Source organism: Garra rufa, chromosome 7 (assembly GCF_049309525.1).
Source record: "Garra rufa chromosome 7, GarRuf1.0, whole genome shotgun sequence".
Lineage (NCBI taxonomy): Eukaryota > Metazoa > Chordata > Actinopteri > Cypriniformes > Cyprinidae > Garra > Garra rufa.
The window spans coordinates 36,922,697-36,945,169 of record NC_133367.1 but is presented as its reverse complement, the minus strand read 5'-3'; the positions used below and the strand labels follow the sequence as shown (position 1 = coordinate 36,945,169).

General features: G+C 39.9%; 1 pseudogene; it reads right to left on the bottom strand.

The window, feature by feature from the left end:
- Positions 1-16,558: 16,558 nt before the first annotated feature.
- On the bottom strand, positions 16,559-16,681 carry LOC141339425 (5S ribosomal RNA; annotated as a pseudogene).
- Positions 16,682-22,473: the final 5,792 nt, after the last annotated feature.

Here is a 22,473-nt window from a genome sequence, read left to right as displayed (position 1 = left end):
TTGAAAAGAAGAAACTAATCTGAATCTGTTTCTGTTTTATTACAACAGATAAAAAAGCATGGATTTGGAGGGACACAAGTGCAGTGTATGTGGCAGTAGTTTCTCTGTGAAGTCCAACCTGACTCGGCACATGCAGCTTCATGGTCCAAAGGGATATGTGTGTGAAGTGTGTGGGAAAAGCTTCTCACTGAAACAGCAGCTGAGCAGCCACCAAAAACAGCACCTGTACCCATGCATCCGTCTGTACAGGCAGGGAGAGGCCAAGCTGCAGTGTACGGATGCAGCTAAGAGTGTGGCAGTGGCCCCCAGCAAAGCAGTAGACCCCAGCTGTCTGGATTCTGAAAAGGCGGAGGCTGCTGCAAAGAAAGCTGGAGGGGAAATGTGGAAAGGCCAGCTAGTTGTCACATTCGGCAAATATGCAGGACAGTCTTTCAGGTGGCTGCTCGAAAATGATGTGGGCTGGGTCATATGGCTGCTGTCTGAATATTGCCAGAAGGGTGAGAAGAACGATCTCCTAAAGTGGCAAAAGGAGCGATTGCTGCAGTATGCCAGAGAGTTCCCGCCTGTCACCTTTCATCTTGACAAACACTTGGAGGTAACTTTGACCCGTTAACTGAGATTAAATTATATTTACTGTTTTGTTTATAAAAAAAAAATGTAGTGCATGTGTAAATAAGTTAGGCACATATTAATGCACCTTCAATAGTAAAATCATCAATGTTTACTCTGCACAAAAGCTTGTGCTTTAGACATAGGAAGTGGTAACAGTGTAAGTACTTGTGTTTATGTGGTACAATACAACTCTGTATGTGTTTTTCTATAATTTCTTTATTTTCTGCATGAACAGGAGTCAAGGAAAGACAAAGGAAAGAAGGCTGAATCTACCCTTTCTAAGTTCCAGCAGGATCCTGACTATGCCAGTGATGCTGAATTGTTGGCAGCTGCTGGTAATTAACATTTAACACGGCATAACTCTATTTTGAAATTCATATAACATTTTCTTACTGATGTATTTCAAACATCTGACTAAATACACTGCCGAAATATCACACATTTTATGGCACTGATAATGACGACAGTAGGTTTTGGATTTCACTTTAATTTTCAGCAGGGTGAGGTATATTATCAAGCTAGCTGCCCCTTTTTCAGTGTAACAGATTTAATGCCTAAATGCTTTTTTTGGCATTTAGATAACACATACAAAAATCTATTTAATTTGTATATGTGATATGTTAGATTTTTTTATTATATTACAATATTTGTTTACACTATTGCCTATATTTTTTGTAGCAGCTCTATACTAAAATGTTTGTATTAAATATAATTTGTGTTCTCTAAAATAAGATCTGATAACATGGAAAATAGAAACAAACTTTGTTTATTGTGATAATGCTTGTGTTTGTCATTATATTCACATCTTAAGCAATGTGCTCAATACATTTTGTCTGATTTTTTCTACAGAGACTGTCCTTGAAGAGTCTGAGGTAGCAGTCTCCACACAGCTGACCACCTGGGGAGAGCTCACACCGGCTGTGAGTCAGGACTCTTCCCACAGCCTCAGCACATCTCAGGGAAGACCTTCTTCCCCTGTTGACACCTCTGCCTCAGAAACTGGTAACATCTTGCTGGAGGGCTGGCAGAAATACTGGGAGCATCCACCTCCATCTACACAAGCCAATGGTATAGCTCCTCCTAACATCAAGTGGCTGAAATGTGATGAGATGTATGGTCTGTTTGAGAGGCCTTCCAGGTACAAGAATGCCAAAGGAGATATTGTGGAGAGAAGGCTTTTAAAGGAGAAGATGCAGTTCCACCCACCCCCAATTCCTACTTCTGTCAAGGGAGGACTGCCCAACATGATGGCATTTTTCACAACCCCTGCCTTCTTCTGGCGCCCAGTTGGTGTGATGCAAGCCAAGATCCGCTGCCCTAGCTCCAACTGCCCTGCACCACCAGGTGAATACCTTGAAAAGAAAGGTTTTGGTAGTTATGCCAGGCAAGTGTGTGGGATGAAGTACAATTACACCCTGTTGACAGAGAAGCTGAAGTGTTCACATTGTGAAAAGATGAGGCGGGCAGTGAGTAAGACACATAGTGACGCAGACAGTGAAGATGAGGACAGTCATCATGTTCAGCAGTACATTTGGCTGGCACACAGTCCCAAGATTCTGATGAACTTGGCCCCGGCCATCAGAAGCATGTTTCCTGCCATACTGTGTGGGAAGCGTGCTATTGACAAAGGCGTGGTTACTCTTCTGAATGACAGGGTCAACAGTGTGTCCATGAACAAAGTCCAGAGAGTGCTGCAGCAGGGACATGATGAGTGGTATGTGGAGCGCCGTGACCTGTACCAGACTCTCCTGTATGAAGCCCACACAGCTGGATCTGCATCGTCTCAGAAGAGCATCCTGTCCTTTGTCAAAGCTGCTGGTACTTACACCCCTCCTCTGCCCCGGACTCCCCTTCCTTGTGCCCGTGTGCTGAGGCGTGCACACATGATCATGGAGATGGAGAGGATGCCTGTGTACAGAGCCTCAATCCTCAGTGTGACTGGAGAAATCCTCTGCATTGATGGTACAAGAAAGGTATGTGTATTGTATCAATTCATGAAGTTATGCAGACTTAATATTTATTTAGTCACTTTAAAGTGACTTGAGCCAGCTTATTGTTTTGAATAAGGGACTTTGGCCTCACTGTTCAGTGTTCAAATGTGATGGATACAAAATGTACATGCATTGTAATTCATATAAATTATATTGGACAGACAGGTTATTGTTAGATCTTATCAAATGAATGTTCTGCTTTGTGTTTTCCAGGTCCTTAAGAAGATATATGGTGATGGTCAGGGCACCATGCAGTATGTCACCAGTGTGCTGAACGAGTGGGGCCAGTTCTTGACCACAGTGGTGGTGGCAGCTGAGTCTGAGGGGTGTTACAGCCGTATGGCCAAAGGTCTGATGGGCCGCTTTGAACGAGCTAGGGCTCCTGCACCAACTGTCATATATGCAGATAACAACTGTTGTCGGTAGGTAATAACACATCCATATACCCTGATAAAATTTGTCATTCATTTAATGTTAAAAAAACAAAGAACACATGCTGAATTTATATTGTTTCAGTGACAGTGGTTCGTCCTTCCTGGAGAACCTGTTCGGGGACTGGGTGCAGAAGGGCACTGTGGTCAGACTGGACATTCGACACTGGCTGCACCGCTGGGATGCTGTTGTCATCAAACAGAGCCATGCCAAGTATGGGGTGTTCATGAGTGCCCTTGCAGGTGCAGTGCTGGCCTACTACAAGGACGATATGATGCTCCTAATCCAGGCAGTCAGGAAGGGCAACCAGGAGTTGTACGCCAGTCTTTCAGACGAGGACATGATAACCTTCCTCAAACCTCACCAGATCAGGTCCTATGTCAGACGGATCACCCGTGGGGTTGAGGTTAAGTGTACTATTAATCCATGTATAATCTTTATGTATAAGAAGCTCAAAACATACTTCACTAAAATTAACTAAGTTGTCACACTACTATATTTCATTTTGGAAATACTTCCAATTATTGAAATAATTTCACATTTTAAGCGATATAACTATATAAAATAAATGTGAATGATTGTTACAGGAGACAGCTTCAGCAATTGAGTCCATCATTACGGAGTTCAAGGGACCTGCAGGCCTTGACATTGATGGAATCCACCTGTTCAAATCAGCACAGGCAGTGGATTCTCACTGGGCAACTGCAAGCAAGCATCTTAGTTGTATGCAGGTGGGTAAACATTTTTGAACTAATCATTGTAAAATCATACAAACTCAAACTCACAGACACCATAATAAATAAGCAACGCATGTTTTATAGGACCCCCCTGGCATACAGCTGTATGTTTCAGTGAAGGTGGTGGTGCTGAATGGTGTCCGCCTGAACAAGTACAGGTGTCGGCGAGGCAGTAACTCCTTGGAGGGCTTGCACTCACACCTGTACAATGCCATTCCCTCACAGAGATGTGGAGTTATGCCATTCCAAGTAAGTATAAACAGCTTTAATATTTTAAAAAAATATTGATTACACAACATTGTTCATAAGCATATTTTACCTGTATCCTCCCTGCTTTTGTGCTACCCTCTCTTCCTGTGTGTATGTGAGCTCTATGCTGTTCACATAGCATCAACCGGGTGTATGAGATGCGCACACACACAAAATAGCCTATTGCGGACAAAAGACAAATTGTATGTCATGCTGCTGGGCGATGCCCACTTTGTAATCAAAATTAGTTTCTGATGTACAATAATGCATGAATGGTCATGTCTTTCAGGTGTATCTGATTGCATTTGCTGTGCAGTGGAACAGCCGCATGGAATCACTCCGGGTTGCTGGTGGTCATGGCAGGCAGACGTGGTGTATGGACCCACGGCAGATTCAGCACCTGAATCAGCAGGCTGTTGTGCTCTTCGGTAAAGAGCATGTCCTCGAGCCCAACTTTGCCTCTCCAATGCCCTACCCTGCTGTATACAAGGACCCAGATGAGGAGGAGCTCCTTGGAGTAGAGTATGCCATGTGCCAGTCAACCAGCTTCACTGCAAGGGATTACTATGCCCAGCAAGGTACACAATCCTGCATTATAACAATATACATACATACTGAGCAGTCAAATACCTATAAATATAATGCATATTCTATCCATGACAAGTATGCATGATATAGTTCATTTTTATTTTACATAATATGAAACAAATGAACTGCAGCATCGCCATGTTGTATTAATTAGTCTACTGTTAGTTGTTGTAACTGCCTAGACACACTGGTGATTAGTACATTACATATTTGCAGTTGAGGAAGAGCAGGCCCGTGAAGAAGAGGAGACGGCTGAACAAGGCGAGGACAAGCTGTCAGATGAGGGCGTAGACATGGGTGCAGAGTCAGAGGAGGATCCTATGGACACTGTCAGTGACAAACATGTCATCCTCACTCAATCAGAACAGGTGGAGGAGGAGGACAGTCCTGCTCTGCAGGATGTGCTGATGACCCAGAGCCATCTGCATCTTCCTGGGCTGGAGGAAGTGGAAGCCTTGGCCCTTCTCATTTTAGAACTGGCAGACAACAGTGACCGTCACCTAGTGCCAGCTGACCTAAGGCTGAAGATTGGCAATGCAGTTGGTGCTCTGCATGAGCATGACAGGTCTGCAGCCAACTTTGTAAAAAGGTATGAGTCAAGGTGGGGTTACACCCTGTTTGGCAGATGCTTGGGAGCTGACACACCCGAGACCAGAGCAGCACAGAAGACAAAGTTTTCCTGGATGAAGTACCCTCAGTCAGCCCAGGTGACTGAGGATAGTCGTCTGTTGTACCTCATTATTAAGATGCTGAAAAACCGGCCACCAGCCAGTCGTCTCACCTCCCCCACTAAAATCACCAATGCAATCAAGGGCCAGTATAAAAGGATTGTAGACCGAGTCAGAGACGATCCCATCCTCAAAGGTCTCTCCATTCCTCTGCCCAATCTGAATGCCAAGTCCATCTCTACATTCATGGCACGGGAAGAGAAGAAGGCTAACTACAGGGCAACAGTAATGCCAAAGGTGAAACCCCACCAAAGAGTGCTGTCAGAAGAACCAATGCCAGCAGCTCCGACTCTGCCAGAATCCCTTCCAGCTCCAGATCGACCTCAGGTTCAGTACCAGAGCCTACGTCATACAGCTGGGAAAAGGCATGGTCAGAAGCGGAAGTAAGTTGTTCAGTTCTTCATGTCACAAGTATGTGACTTTACTACTTTATTCAAATATGTGAACATATCTGAATTTATCAGCTGAGTGGTTTAAACTTAAACACAACAAACCACGTGAATTGATAGTCATACACATTATTTCTCATTAATTATACTCATCATCATATGTATGATTTATTTTTGCAGGGTTGATGTGGAAATGCTTGGGAACCGGCCCATTCAACCTAAACCCCCTGTGGCCACGTACATCCCACCCAGAGCGTCAGCAGCACCTGTCCTGGTAGTGGTTCCTGCACAGCCACAGGGACCATCTATGATGCTCTGTGGGGCATCCAGCAGTCAAGGGTTCATACCTTTCACACCACCTCCTGCGCTGACATCCAGACCAATCAAGCCTCATAAATCCATGAAGCCTTGTGGGGCCTGCCAAGTACCCCAGTGTGGTGGGCAGCGCAAGAGGTACACGCCCTCCAAAGACAAGGCTGCTGAAAGTAGCCAAAAAATATTTACCTATTGCCCAGCAACTAGGAAGTCCACCACTTCAGGTTTTGAAGGTGTTGTGTTCAACAGTTTTGAACACTTCAAAAGTGTAGTAGATGAGGAACTAAAAAAGAAAAAAAATAACAACTAGAGAGCCAACTCCATCTGCAACTACATCCCCCAAATCACATTCCCCAAGTCATATTTGCTACAATATCTGCCTGTTATACCAATTCATTATACACCACCTATAAAACACATACCTATTTTCTCATAGAAAAAAAGATGTGTTTTTAGTGAATGTAAATATCTGCTTAACATTGCATACTATTGCACTGCATTACCTCATCCCCTTGTATATAGTACGTATATTGTATATTGCTTAATGTGTACATGTATAAATCTTGTAATACGAATCCTGTAAATAATAACTTATTAGTTCCTATTTTGCTATATTTTCTGCTAAATTACATAATAATTAATGTTAATTCTATTCTGTTTACATTGTTTCCTTGTGTTAATGTTATTGTTGTTGTGTTGTTTATTTATTTCTAATATGTAGATATATATTGTTGAACAAATAAAATAAAAGAATGTTTCCAAATATATGATTCCTTTCACTGCTGTTTCCCCATTTGTCCACTTGATAGAGGTAAAGACTGTCACATGAAACTGTATTGAGTATAAGAGAGGCTGAATTACTTACCAGTAAGGTAAAGATAAAGTCTTTTTCTAAAATTCCATTAAGGCCCTTTTATGTGTACATTTTACATGCTCCCAGGGCGAATGGGGCCAATAGAGTGAATAATATCTCAGATATGAGCAAATTACACTTTGTTCAAGTACCCTAATATAGTTTCTTAGATTTTTTTTTCAGTGATCTTGCAAACATTGTAACTAAAAGTCTCAAGTTTATTTGTAAAGTGCATTCATTCATACTTCAAACAGATATGACAAACACATTTGTTACATTACTTGTTTTTTATTGTTTTAATTAAAGCATTATGTTTGTTACATTATGTGACAGACATCTTATTATTAAGCAATAAGGTTCGAGAGGCCGTGCTGTATCATGAATAAATTAGGCATATAAAACGGTTACCACACAATAAAAATATTAATATCAAAAATATATATTAATTTATATATATATTAGGTTGTACGTTTTCATAAAGTAAAATCATTAACTGCCTTCCGCTGTAAAAAGTAGTCCCTAACTGCTAAAGCTTTGTTTACGTTGCTAAGGAGGTTCAATGATACACAAAACCGTTGAGTGAAGCGGTCAAAGCCGTGCTGTATCATGAATACGACACAGCTGCTGACCAATCAGAATTGAGGAATGGAACTAACCGTTTTATAATACTTAATAAAACATTCAAGTCAGAGATTCTAGTCTTCATGGTCTTATTCACAAAAACATAAAAAAGAACAGTAAACCATTTCAGAGGTAAACAAGACTTAGTATTGATATCCCTCCCCTCTCCTCTCTTCTGTCTATTTCCATATGGCCCCTCCCCTCTCCTGCTAATCTGTTTACTTCTTTTTTTTTCACAGTGATCAGGACCCAGGATAGGGACTTGGAGGGGTCATGAGCCCACCTGGTGCGCACTCTCCTCTAAGTCCCTATACTGAGCAATTATTGACCAATCATTGAGCGCCGTTGAGCAAGTTGAGCATCTCAATCAACCAATCACTGAGCTCTGTTGAGCCGGCTGCTTCCTCAACCCACCAATCAGATGGCCGGACCGGATCAAGTGCATTATGTGAGTGACAAGCGTAAACAACCGTACTATCATCAATGGACTGAGATCGGTAACAGTGAGATCGGTAACGGCAAACAAGAGGTAAGTCCAGTATATTCTCCAGCTCCAGAAATGCTTTCTAACAGTTTTTTTTTTCCTGCATGGATTTACGTGCAGTAATTACAAAGCTATTAACTTTAAAGTTTTAAAAGCATTAATAGCGAAAATATAATCGCCCATCTAACTAAGTTACTAACATGAATCGTAAACTGCAGTAATTCTTGATAGTCTTTGTAATGTTTTACTAAAAAGTAAATACTTTGGAAATACCCAAACACAATCAGGGCTGGACATTAGGACTAACCTACTATCCAAATACAGGTAGATTTTACCTGTGGCTAGTAACACTAACGTTACTGTCACTTGCCAGTTTGTCCTGTTGGAATTGACTACTTACTGTACATTTAAATCGTTTAGGGCTGTTTTGTCCGGCTATCTCCACTAATCTAAACTATTTTGTCTATTTTTGTAGTAACTGATAAGTCATTAACAGTCAATAACATGTTAAAACACTGAAAACACAAGGCAAGCAAAAATATAGTCTAAAATGATAAAACCATTACCTTTTGAACTTTTAGCTAATCACATGAAATATCACATTAAAAGGTAAATCAGATAACATCCATAAAGATTACTCAGTACTTGTGTAGTATTTTTTTTTATTACTATTATTTTACAAAATACCTTTTTACTTCTAATTTAAGTAATAGTAATAGCAGTACTGTTACTTGTGTACATGTTTTGCATCTCCTGGTCTTCCAGTGTTTAGTCCCCTGTACAGTTTGAAAAGAAGAAACTAATCTGAATCTGTTTCTGTTTTATTACAACAGATAAAAAAGCATGGATTTGGAGGGACACAAGTGCAGTGTATGTGGCAGTAGTTTCTCTGTGAAGTCCAACCTGACTCGGCACATGCAGCTTCATGGTCCAAAGGGATATGTGTGTGAAGTGTGTGGGAAAAGCTTCTCACTGAAACAGCAGCTGAGCAGCCACCAAAAACAGCACCTGTACCCATGCATCCGTCTGTACAGGCAGGGAGAGGCCAAGCTGCAGTGTACGGATGCAGCTAAGAGTGTGGCAGTGGCCCCCAGCAAAGCAGTAGACCCCAGCTGTCTGGATTCTGAAAAGGCGGAGGCTGCTGCAAAGAAAGCTGGAGGGGAAATGTGGAAAGGCCAGCTAGTTGTCACATTCGGCAAATATGCAGGACAGTCTTTCAGGTGGCTGCTCGAAAATGATGTGGGCTGGGTCATATGGCTGCTGTCTGAATATTGCCAGAAGGGTGAGAAGAACGATCTCCTAAAGTGGCAAAAGGAGCGATTGCTGCAGTATGCCAGAGAGTTCCCGCCTGTCACCTTTCATCTTGACAAACACTTGGAGGTAACTTTGACCCGTTAACTGAGATTAAATTATATTTACTGTTTTGTTTATAAAAAAAAAATGTAGTGCATGTGTAAATAAGTTAGGCACATATTAATGCACCTTCAATAGTAAAATCATCAATGTTTACTCTGCACAAAAGCTTGTGCTTTAGACATAGGAAGTGGTAACAGTGTAAGTACTTGTGTTTATGTGGTACAATACAACTCTGTATGTGTTTTTCTATAATTTCTTTATTTTCTGCATGAACAGGAGTCAAGGAAAGACAAAGGAAAGAAGGCTGAATCTACCCTTTCTAAGTTCCAGCAGGATCCTGACTATGCCAGTGATGCTGAATTGTTGGCAGCTGCTGGTAATTAACATTTAACACGGCATAACTCTATTTTGAAATTCATATAACATTTTCTTACTGATGTATTTCAAACATCTGACTAAATACACTGCCGAAATATCACACATTTTATGGCACTGATAATGACGACAGTAGGTTTTGGATTTCACTTTAATTTTCAGCAGGGTGAGGTATATTATCAAGCTAGCTGCCCCTTTTTCAGTGTAACAGATTTAATGCCTAAATGCTTTTTTTGGCATTTAGATAACACATACAAAAATCTATTTAATTTGTATATGTGATATGTTAGATTTTTTTATTATATTACAATATTTGTTTACACTATTGCCTATATTTTTTGTAGCAGCTCTATACTAAAATGTTTGTATTAAATATAATTTGTGTTCTCTAAAATAAGATCTGATAACATGGAAAATAGAAACAAACTTTGTTTATTGTGATAATGCTTGTGTTTGTCATTATATTCACATCTTAAGCAATGTGCTCAATACATTTTGTCTGATTTTTTCTACAGAGACTGTCCTTGAAGAGTCTGAGGTAGCAGTCTCCACACAGCTGACCACCTGGGGAGAGCTCACACCGGCTGTGAGTCAGGACTCTTCCCACAGCCTCAGCACATCTCAGGGAAGACCTTCTTCCCCTGTTGACACCTCTGCCTCAGAAACTGGTAACATCTTGCTGGAGGGCTGGCAGAAATACTGGGAGCATCCACCTCCATCTACACAAGCCAATGGTATAGCTCCTCCTAACATCAAGTGGCTGAAATGTGATGAGATGTATGGTCTGTTTGAGAGGCCTTCCAGGTACAAGAATGCCAAAGGAGATATTGTGGAGAGAAGGCTTTTAAAGGAGAAGATGCAGTTCCACCCACCCCCAATTCCTACTTCTGTCAAGGGAGGACTGCCCAACATGATGGCATTTTTCACAACCCCTGCCTTCTTCTGGCGCCCAGTTGGTGTGATGCAAGCCAAGATCCGCTGCCCTAGCTCCAACTGCCCTGCACCACCAGGTGAATACCTTGAAAAGAAAGGTTTTGGTAGTTATGCCAGGCAAGTGTGTGGGATGAAGTACAATTACACCCTGTTGACAGAGAAGCTGAAGTGTTCACATTGTGAAAAGATGAGGCGGGCAGTGAGTAAGACACATAGTGACGCAGACAGTGAAGATGAGGACAGTCATCATGTTCAGCAGTACATTTGGCTGGCACACAGTCCCAAGATTCTGATGAACTTGGCCCCGGCCATCAGAAGCATGTTTCCTGCCATACTGTGTGGGAAGCGTGCTATTGACAAAGGCGTGGTTACTCTTCTGAATGACAGGGTCAACAGTGTGTCCATGAACAAAGTCCAGAGAGTGCTGCAGCAGGGACATGATGAGTGGTATGTGGAGCGCCGTGACCTGTACCAGACTCTCCTGTATGAAGCCCACACAGCTGGATCTGCATCGTCTCAGAAGAGCATCCTGTCCTTTGTCAAAGCTGCTGGTACTTACACCCCTCCTCTGCCCCGGACTCCCCTTCCTTGTGCCCGTGTGCTGAGGCGTGCACACATGATCATGGAGATGGAGAGGATGCCTGTGTACAGAGCCTCAATCCTCAGTGTGACTGGAGAAATCCTCTGCATTGATGGTACAAGAAAGGTATGTGTATTGTATCAATTCATGAAGTTATGCAGACTTAATATTTATTTAGTCACTTTAAAGTGACTTGAGCCAGCTTATTGTTTTGAATAAGGGACTTTGGCCTCACTGTTCAGTGTTCAAATGTGATGGATACAAAATGTACATGCATTGTAATTCATATAAATTATATTGGACAGACAGGTTATTGTTAGATCTTATCAAATGAATGTTCTGCTTTGTGTTTTCCAGGTCCTTAAGAAGATATATGGTGATGGTCAGGGCACCATGCAGTATGTCACCAGTGTGCTGAACGAGTGGGGCCAGTTCTTGACCACAGTGGTGGTGGCAGCTGAGTCTGAGGGGTGTTACAGCCGTATGGCCAAAGGTCTGATGGGCCGCTTTGAACGAGCTAGGGCTCCTGCACCAACTGTCATATATGCAGATAACAACTGTTGTCGGTAGGTAATAACACATCCATATACCCTGATAAAATTTGTCATTCATTTAATGTTAAAAAAACAAAGAACACATGCTGAATTTATATTGTTTCAGTGACAGTGGTTCGTCCTTCCTGGAGAACCTGTTCGGGGACTGGGTGCAGAAGGGCACTGTGGTCAGACTGGACATTCGACACTGGCTGCACCGCTGGGATGCTGTTGTCATCAAACAGAGCCATGCCAAGTATGGGGTGTTCATGAGTGCCCTTGCAGGTGCAGTGCTGGCCTACTACAAGGACGATATGATGCTCCTAATCCAGGCAGTCAGGAAGGGCAACCAGGAGTTGTACGCCAGTCTTTCAGACGAGGACATGATAACCTTCCTCAAACCTCACCAGATCAGGTCCTATGTCAGACGGATCACCCGTGGGGTTGAGGTTAAGTGTACTATTAATCCATGTATAATCTTTATGTATAAGAAGCTCAAAACATACTTCACTAAAATTAACTAAGTTGTCACACTACTATATTTCATTTTGGAAATACTTCCAATTATTGAAATAATTTCACATTTTAAGCGATATAACTATATAAAATAAATGTGAATGATTGTTACAGGAGACAGCTTCAGCAATTGAGTCCATCATTACGGAGTTCAAGGGACCTGCAGGCCTTGACATTGATGGAATCCACCTGTTCAAATCAGCACAGGCAGTGGATTCTCACTGGGCAACTGCAAGCAAGCATCTTAGTTGTATGCAGGTGGGTAAACATTTTTGAACTAATCATTGTAAAATCATACAAACTCAAACTCACAGACACCATAATAAATAAGCAACGCATGTTTTATAGGACCCCCCTGGCATACAGCTGTATGTTTCAGTGAAGGTGGTGGTGCTGAATGGTGTCCGCCTGAACAAGTACAGGTGTCGGCGAGGCAGTAACTCCTTGGAGGGCTTGCACTCACACCTGTACAATGCCATTCCCTCACAGAGATGTGGAGTTATGCCATTCCAAGTAAGTATAAACAGCTTTAATATTTTAAAAAAATATTGATTACACAACATTGTTCATAAGCATATTTTACCTGTATCCTCCCTGCTTTTGTGCTACCCTCTCTTCCTGTGTGTATGTGAGCTCTATGCTGTTCACATAGCATCAACCGGGTGTATGAGATGCGCACACACACAAAATAGCCTATTGCGGACAAAAGACAAATTGTATGTCATGCTGCTGGGCGATGCCCACTTTGTAATCAAAATTAGTTTCTGATGTACAATAATGCATGAATGGTCATGTCTTTCAGGTGTATCTGATTGCATTTGCTGTGCAGTGGAACAGCCGCATGGAATCACTCCGGGTTGCTGGTGGTCATGGCAGGCAGACGTGGTGTATGGACCCACGGCAGATTCAGCGCCTGAATCAGCAGGCTGTTGTGCTCTTCGGTAAAGAGCATGTCCTCGAGCCCAACTTTGCCTCTCCAATGCCCTACCCTGCTGTATACAAGGACCCAGATGAGGAGGAGCTCCTTGGAGTAGAGTATGCCATGTGCCAGTCAACCAGCTTCACTGCAAGGGATTACTATGCCCAGCAAGGTACACAATCCTGCATTATAACAATATACATACATACTGAGCAGTCAAATACCTATAAATATCATGCATATTCTATCCATGACAAGTATGCATGATATAGTTCATTTTTATTTTACATAATATGAAACAAATGAACTGCAGCATCGCCATGTTGTATTAATTAGTCTACTGTTAGTTGTTGTAACTGCCTAGACACACTGGTGATTAGTACATTACATATTTGCAGTTGAGGAAGAGCAGGCCCGTGAAGAAGAGGAGACGGCTGAACAAGGCGAGGACAAGCTGTCAGATGAGGGCGTAGACATGGGTGCAGAGTCAGAGGAGGATCCTATGGACACTGTCAGTGACAAACATGTCATCCTCACTCAATCAGAACAGGTGGAGGAGGAGGACAGTCCTGCTCTGCAGGATGTGCTGATGACCCAGAGCCATCTGCATCTTCCTGGGCTGGAGGAAGTGGAAGCCTTGGCCCTTCTCATTTTAGAACTGGCAGACAACAGTGACCGTCACCTAGTGCCAGCTGACCTAAGGCTGAAGATTGGCAATGCAGTTGGTGCTCTGCATGAGCATGACAGGTCTGCAGCCAACTTTGTAAAAAGGTATGAGTCAAGGTGGGGTTACACCCTGTTTGGCAGATGCTTGGGAGCTGACACACCCGAGACCAGAGCAGCACAGAAGACAAAGTTTTCCTGGATGAAGTACCCTCAGTCAGCCCAGGTGACTGAGGATAGTCGTCTGTTGTACCTCATTATTAAGATGCTGAAAAACCGGCCACCAGCCAGTCGTCTCACCTCCCCCACTAAAATCACCAATGCAATCAAGGGCCAGTATAAAAGGATTGTAGACCGAGTCAGAGACGATCCCATCCTCAAAGGTCTCTCCATTCCTCTGCCCAATCTGAATGCCAAGTCCATCTCTACATTCATGGCACGGGAAGAGAAGAAGGCTAACTACAGGGCAACAGTAATGCCAAAGGTGAAACCCCACCAAAGAGTGCTGTCAGAAGAACCAATGCCAGCAGCTCCGACTCTGCCAGAATCCCTTCCAGCTCCAGATCGACCTCAGGTTCAGTACCAGAGCCTACGTCATACAGCTGGGAAAAGGCATGGTCAGAAGCGGAAGTAAGTTGTTCAGTTCTTCATGTCACAAGTATGTGACTTTACTACTTTATTCAAATATGTGAACATATCTGAATTTATCAGCTGAGTGGTTTAAACTTAAACACAACAAACCACGTGAATTGATAGTCATACACATTATTTCTCATTAATTATACTCATCATCATATGTATGATTTATTTTTGCAGGGTTGATGTGGAAATGCTTGGGAACCGGCCCATTCAACCTAAACCCCCTGTGGCCACGTACATCCCACCCAGAGCGTCAGCAGCACCTGTCCTGGTAGTGGTTCCTGCACAGCCACAGGGACCATCTATGATGCTCTGTGGGGCATCCAGCAGTCAAGGGTTCATACCTTTCACACCACCTCCTGCGCTGACATCCAGACCAATCAAGCCTCATAAATCCATGAAGCCTTGTGGGGCCTGCCAAGTACCCCAGTGTGGTGGGCAGCGCAAGAGGTACACGCCCTCCAAAGACAAGGCTGCTGAAAGTAGCCAAAAAATATTTACCTATTGCCCAGCAACTAGGAAGTCCACCACTTCAGGTTTTGAAGGTGTTGTGTTCAACAGTTTTGAACACTTCAAAAGTGTAGTAGATGAGGAACTAAAAAAGAAAAAAAATAACAACTAGAGAGCCAACTCCATCTGCAACTACATCCCCCAAATCACATTCCCCAAGTCATATTTGCTACAATATCTGCCTGTTATACCAATTCATTATACACCACCTATAAAACACATACCTATTTTCTCATAGAAAAAAAGATGTGTTTTTAGTGAATGTAAATATCTGCTTAACATTGCATACTATTGCACTGCATTACCTCATCCCCTTGTATATAGTACGTATATTGTATATTGCTTAATGTGTACATGTATAAATCTTGTAATACGAATCCTGTAAATAATAACTTATTAGTTCCTATTTTGCTATATTTTCTGCTAAATTACATAATAATTAATGTTAATTCTATTCTGTTTACATTGTTTCCTTGTGTTAATGTTATTGTTGTTGTGTTGTTTATTTATTTCTAATATGTAGATATATATTGTTGAACAAATAAAATAAAAGAATGTTTCCAAATATATGATTCCTTTCACTGCTGTTTCCCCATTTGTCCACTTGATAGAGGTAAAGACTGTCACATGAAACTGTATTGAGTATAAGAGAGGCTGAATTACTTACCAGTAAGGTAAAGATAAAGTCTTTTTCTAAAATTCCATTAAGGCCCTTTTATGTGTACATTTTACATGCTCCCAGGGCGAATGGGGCCAATAGAGTGAATAATATCTCAGATATGAGCAAATTACACTTTGTTCAAGTACCCTAATATAGTTTCTTAGATTTTTTTTTCAGTGATCTTGCAAACATTGTAACTAAAAGTCTCAAGTTTATTTGTAAAGTGCATTCATTCATACTTCAAACAGATATGACAAACACATTTGTTACATTACTTGTTTTTTATTGTTTTAATTAAAGCATTATGTTTGTTACATTATGTGACAGACATCTTATTATTAAGCAATAAGGTTCGAGAGGCCGTGCTGTATCATGAATAAATTAGGCATATAAAACGGTTACCACACAATAAAAATATTAATATCAAAAATATATATTAATTTATATATATATTAGGTTGTACGTTTTCATAAAGTAAAATCATTAACTGCCTTCCGCTGTAAAAAGTAGTCCCTAACTGCTAAAGCTTTGTTTACGTTGCTAAGGAGGTTCAATGATACACAAAACCGTTGAGTGAAGCGGTCAAAGCCGTGCTGTATCATGAATACGACACAGCTGCTGACCAATCAGAATTGAGGAATGGAACTAACCGTTTTATAATACTTAATAAAACATTCAAGTCAGAGATTCTAGTCTTCATGGTCTTATTCACAAAAACATAAAAAAGAACAGTAAACCATTTCAGAGGTAAACAAGACTTAGTATTGATATCCCTCCCCTCTCCTCTCTTCTGTCTATTTCCATATGGCCCCTCCCCTCTCCTGCTAATCTGTTTACTTCTTTTTTTTTCACAGTGATCAGGACCCAGGATAGGGACTTGGAGGGGTCATGAGCCATTCCCAGGCGGTCTCCCATCCAAGTACTAACCAGGCCCGACCCTGCTTAGCTTCCGAGATCGGACGAGATCGGGCGTGCTCAGGGTGGTATGGCCGTAAGCGAAAGCTGAAGTCAAGAGTGAGCTATTTAAAGAAGACACACCAGCAGCAGCCCTACACAGATCGACCCGTAAAGACACACGCCCCGGACTGCAGTTGCAAGAATAACAACCACCCCACCCTCAAAGAAATAGTATTATTAAAGCATATAAACGTATAACTATTTTTTCCCCCGACATATTATCGCTTCAACCAAAGTTCGCCATAATGTTGATTAACAAAGAAAAAAGTCAACTCTCCTCTCTTTTCGTGAAAAAAGGAAGTAAAAATGGGCAGATTTTGATTATTTAAAAGTAGAAATAAGAAGCATATCATTTTATGGAAAAAGAAAAAAGTAACAATTGCCTTTTCTTTTAGCTAAAGAGGTGCTCAGGTGCATCTCAATACATTAGAATGTTGTAGAAAAGTTCATTTATAATTCAACTCAAATTGTGAAAGTCGTGTATTAAATAAATTCAGTGCACACAGACTGAAGTAAGTCTTTGGTTCTTTTAATTGTGACGATTTACCTCGCATTAGTTACTTTTTATGGAAAGTAATGCATTACATTACTTTTGCGTTACTGTTTAAATCTGGCTTGCTTGTTTGTTTTTAATATAAAAAGTAGCCTACTATTTTTTTTTTTTTTTTTTTTTTTTGACAATGTAAAAGCCTTTTCATACCAAAAGCCTCAGGTTAAGGGAAAAGTAAATTCACGTCTGTACAGTAGACCACAGAAGAAAAAAATGTCAACTCTTTACCAGTAAAAAAAGGAAAACAAATGTTAGATAATCTAGATGAATTGGGTCCCTGTACGGTCCGTGTACGTTTTATTCATTTCATTTTCAAATTGAAACGAAATAAGCAGAAATAAGAAAACGGCTCATTTATTCGTTTTTTCATTAGTTCAGAAAACGAAAAAACGAGATATTGGCTCGATCATGAGACGCCCCTTTACGCCGATTGGTCAATCAAACCTGGACCGGTGACACCATCCATTGTTCGTTCAACAAAATAAAAGACCATTATTTATTTATTTTCATTCTTTTGCAGTCTTTAAAACAACACACAAGTGCAATAACATTAATTACATCAAAATATTATACAATGTAACTAAAAATATAATAATAATAATAATAATAAAATTTGAAAAGCAATTAGAAAATCACATGTACACAAGAAGTTCAAATAGTTACAAATTATTCAAACAATAGATTTATGGCTTTAAAAATAATTTACAGCTTGTGTCTTATTTCTTGATTCTTTTAACCATTGCATACCTGGCTGTTTCTATTAAAATGAGAGTCAACAAGATGATAGTCCTCTGACTTCTGTTCAACCTAACTCGTTTCACAAATATTTATTTCACAAATATTAATCTGCATCCAGCATGTTTTATTTTGCTGAATGATTTTAAATCTGAGCATCTGCGGTACCCAGACAGCGCAAAGAATAACAGATCAGTGTTCAGTCAAGTGTAAATGCACAGCAGTCTTAACGTTTCTTTTAGACATTATGTTCAGTTTTGGACAAGCGATGGTAAGTGCAAATACTGTAATGCAAATCTACCGAGGGTGGAGAATTTGATTTTTTACTGCACTGTATATCATAGCCACAGGAACGTTTCATTTCGCCAGGATTTAAGTTAGTATAAGTGTGCAAAGCCTTGATGCTTAGCCTAAGTAAAATGTTGATATCAGCTAGATAAAAAATAACGCTTTAAAAAAAGTCGCTTTTCACGATGTTCGGCCATTTAACCATTAAATTAGCCTACTTGCCCACCGCCCCACCGTCGTTTTTTATTAAAATATTATATTGAAGTAATTTTTATAGAAATAATATCAAGGTAGTTCAGCGGGACAACAGACAATCGCCTGCTTCATACAGCACAAGCAACAGCGCAGGAGACCATGATACAGCGAGATGATTGACACGACCATAGCGGAGGCAGAAGCACAAGAGCGCAAGTAAACGTTTGTTAATCAAGAAAAAAATATAGGTGCCTGTAGGTTATATACATCTATAGCCACAGGAACGTTTAATTTTGCTGAGATTTAAGTTAAATGTGCACAGATAATTAATGACACTTAGGTGGGCCCAGGGAAAAAAAAAAATATTAGGCTAGAGTTTAAAAAATGTAAAAAATAAAAAAAACTGTCATTTTATACTGTATTATATATTTACACTGGATCACCAACAGTACAGTAAAAATTAAATTCTCCACTCTTCAGTACCTTCAGTCGATTTGCACTACAGTATTTGCACTTACCATCGCTTGTCCAAAACTGAGTATAATGTCTAAAAGAAAAGTTATGACTGCTGTGGATTGACACGTGACATGTGAACGGCCCCTTAAAATGGTAACCATATGTAAAAATGTTTTTCTGTCTATGCTCTCTAAACACTTCAAACTATTTTGTGTCCATATTTTAAACCTTTATATTCTACATCAACTTTACCTGAATTCACTTTACATTTTTGATACGATCTCAAAACACTGATTAGAAAAAAGCTTCCCTCTGGCGGTCAATCGTGATAATTCAGAGTTGCTTGTTACCACCTGTTCTCCGTATTAAAATATCTGTTGTTATAACCTGGGATATTTCAACAATATTTATTAATACACTTTCTTTAATGCGCTCAAATTTAGATTTTATTCAGTGTTTCTATTCAATTTCTATTTTAATTATATTTAAAGTGTCATCGGTTACCACAATCTTTCATGTTTACCAGACACAACATGAAAACACGGTTCTAGCACCTCCCGTAGATCCGGACCTGTGGGGTTTCATAAAAGAAGTTTACCAAATAAGCCTGGTTTATTTCAGTTAGTCTGACTTATTTTGAGCCAAATCAAGCTAGCTAAAATAAGACTTGCTTATTTGGTAAACTTTTGGTACGTCTGTTAAAGATCACTTGATTTGGAAAGCATCTACTGTGTACAAACATCTGACAGACCTCTTTAAGATGTCAGTTTTACATGCATTGTAAATCATAAACATCTGAAAGACATCAAAAATTGTTAGGTACATGGATCGACCCGTAATGATACATGTCCCCGGCTGCAGCTGCAACACAAACAGCCACATTTACCCCCTCAAGCCTTTTTAATATATATATTTTGTTTTTACTAGGCCTAATAATACTAACAAAAAAAAAAAAAAAAAAAAAAACCCTATACACATATCAACTCGCCACATTGTCGCACTTTGAGTGCAAGTGAATGTGCCTGTTTTTTAGAAGAGATGCGAGGCATATCATTTTAAAAACAAACTAACAAACATTTGTTCTTCAGGGTCTGCTCTGTAGCATACAATTTAATAATAATAATATGAAACATACAAGGTTAAACATTGAGAGTATTTTTGGAGTTTTTTTTTATTTTATTTTTTTTTTATGCCCATTAATGACATAACATCAATTTTAGTCTACCATTGAAAAGGACTAATAAGTCTTTCAAACAAAAATCATTTTTATGTCACGTACCTGAAACTGTGTCATTTTACTGCTATATCCATTGTCTCCTATTGGATCCGAAAAGGTGAATGGCTTTCATAACACTCCACAGTGTTTCTTAAACACTTTCTCCAGAGATCCAGACAGTGATGCTGTTTATGGGAAGGTTTTACTTCTGGGATAAAATTGTTCCCAAAAGTGAGATAAATCTGATAAAGCCTCCCTTTAAATGCACAGGTATGTCTTCAAATATACAACTGATACATATAGGCCTGTATGATGGACCACAAATGACAGAGAAACTTATAGCTGGTCCCAACCAGCTCCAAAACACATACAGGCATTTTACAAATAACCCTGAAGGCCTTGATGAGCTGCTTGACTGGAAGTGGAGGTGTTTATTTAGGGCTGAAGCTAAACTCTGCAAAACCCTCATGAACTGACTTTGGCACCCAAGGTTTGTGAAGCCCTGAGGTTCATGAGAGATTCGCAGAGGGTTTTGAGAACACAATGTGTGCTGGTTTCACTTTGTTTATATACACAGCTGCATACGTTTCAAAATTTTGTGAACAGAAGAAGTTTACTGCATTTCAACAGTATACCACCAAAATAAATGATATACAGAATTTTTTAAGCTTAAGGATTTGAGCGCTTGAATGAAATGTCATATTGCAGTTTAAATCGTGTCAAAATAACCAAAATAATAATAATACATAATTATAATGTAATTATTCAAATCAAATGTAAAAAAAAGTTTGTTTGTTTGTTTGTTTGTTTTTCTTGCGTGTCATGTGACCATTAACATACACTCCTCAGCTAATACACTTACACATGACTTATTGCTTGTTCCCTTTATCATTTTTAACTGATTGCTTGATTTATTTTCTTTCATTTTATTTTCTCTGTGATTTCTTTCTGCTTACAGTGTTGCAAAGAACATATTCTTCCTTTCTCCTCCAGGGGGCGATCGAGAGACCTTTTCTCTACAGTAAATCTCTAAGCACTTTATACAAGTCAAAAGTTTTTGAAAGCTGAAGTCAAGAGTGAGCTATTTAAAGAAGACACACCAGCAGCAGCCCTACACAGATCGACCCGTAAAGACACATGCCCCGGACTGCAGCTGCAACACAAACAGCCGCTGTTCCCATCTCTCCCATCTGCAACCTTTTTTCCACAAAATATTCCAAACTTCTTCTCAGTGCACAGCATTGGTGTCATAACTAGGGATGTGACGATATCAAAATCTCATGATACGATAATATTGCGATATTACTATATGAACCTAGACCGATCGACCCGCAATAACACAGTATGCATCTGTGCCATACTTACAAAGAAAACCATAACGTGTCCTCCAGGGGGCAATCGAGCGGCGTTTTGTCTTTACAGCAGGTTAAATCTCTAAGCACTGTGTTTTTTTTTTTTTTTTTTTTGTTTGTTTTTTTTGTAACTGATGCTCCTCTCCTCATCTTAAACTAGACTAGAGGTCATCAAGCTGCTTCATCAAGCTGCCTGAAATTTAAAGGAAGCGAATGTAGGATTGTGACCAAGCCTCAGACCAAAACACAAAATGACAACAGTAACATCAGTTGAGGGCTGCAACCTGCACTTTTAAATGACAATATCCTGGCCGGACCACTGTTGTCAGTGACATAAGTATTTGAAATGAACATGATTTCTTAATGTCTAGTGACATGTCAGGGGCATTTTATGATTAACTGAAATACATTTCTTACATACAGTTCCTTTAAAGTCAGTGTTTCAGTAATTTAATGACAAGTTGTATTAGGCTATTCTCCTTTGGTGGAAGTTAATGGTCACATGACACGCAAGTAAAAAAAACAACAACTTTTTTTTTTGTTTGATTTGAATACAATTACATTATAATTATTTATTACTATTATTATTATGTTTATTTTGTCATATAGGAGTATTGCAATTTGAACTGCAATATGACATTTCATTCAAACGTCCAAAAAATCTGTAAATTGTGCAACTGTGTATATAAACAAAGTGAAACCTGCACACATAGTGTTCTCAAAACCTCTCTTCTCTTTTAAAACAGTGAAACAGTAATAATCAGTTTCAAAATTAGAGGTACGTGACATAAAAATTATTTTTAGTTTGGAAGGCTTATTAACCTTTTCAGTGTTAGACTAAACTAATGTTATGTCATTGATGGGCAAAAAAAAAAAACTCAGAAAAAAAAAACTCTCAATGTTTAACCTTGTTTAAATGTTTACTATTATTATTAATAATAAAAATTATACGGGACGTGTATCATTGCGGGTCGATCAGTGTATCTAGAACAATTTTGATAATTAACTAGGCTACACAAAACACAATGTGCATTGTGCCT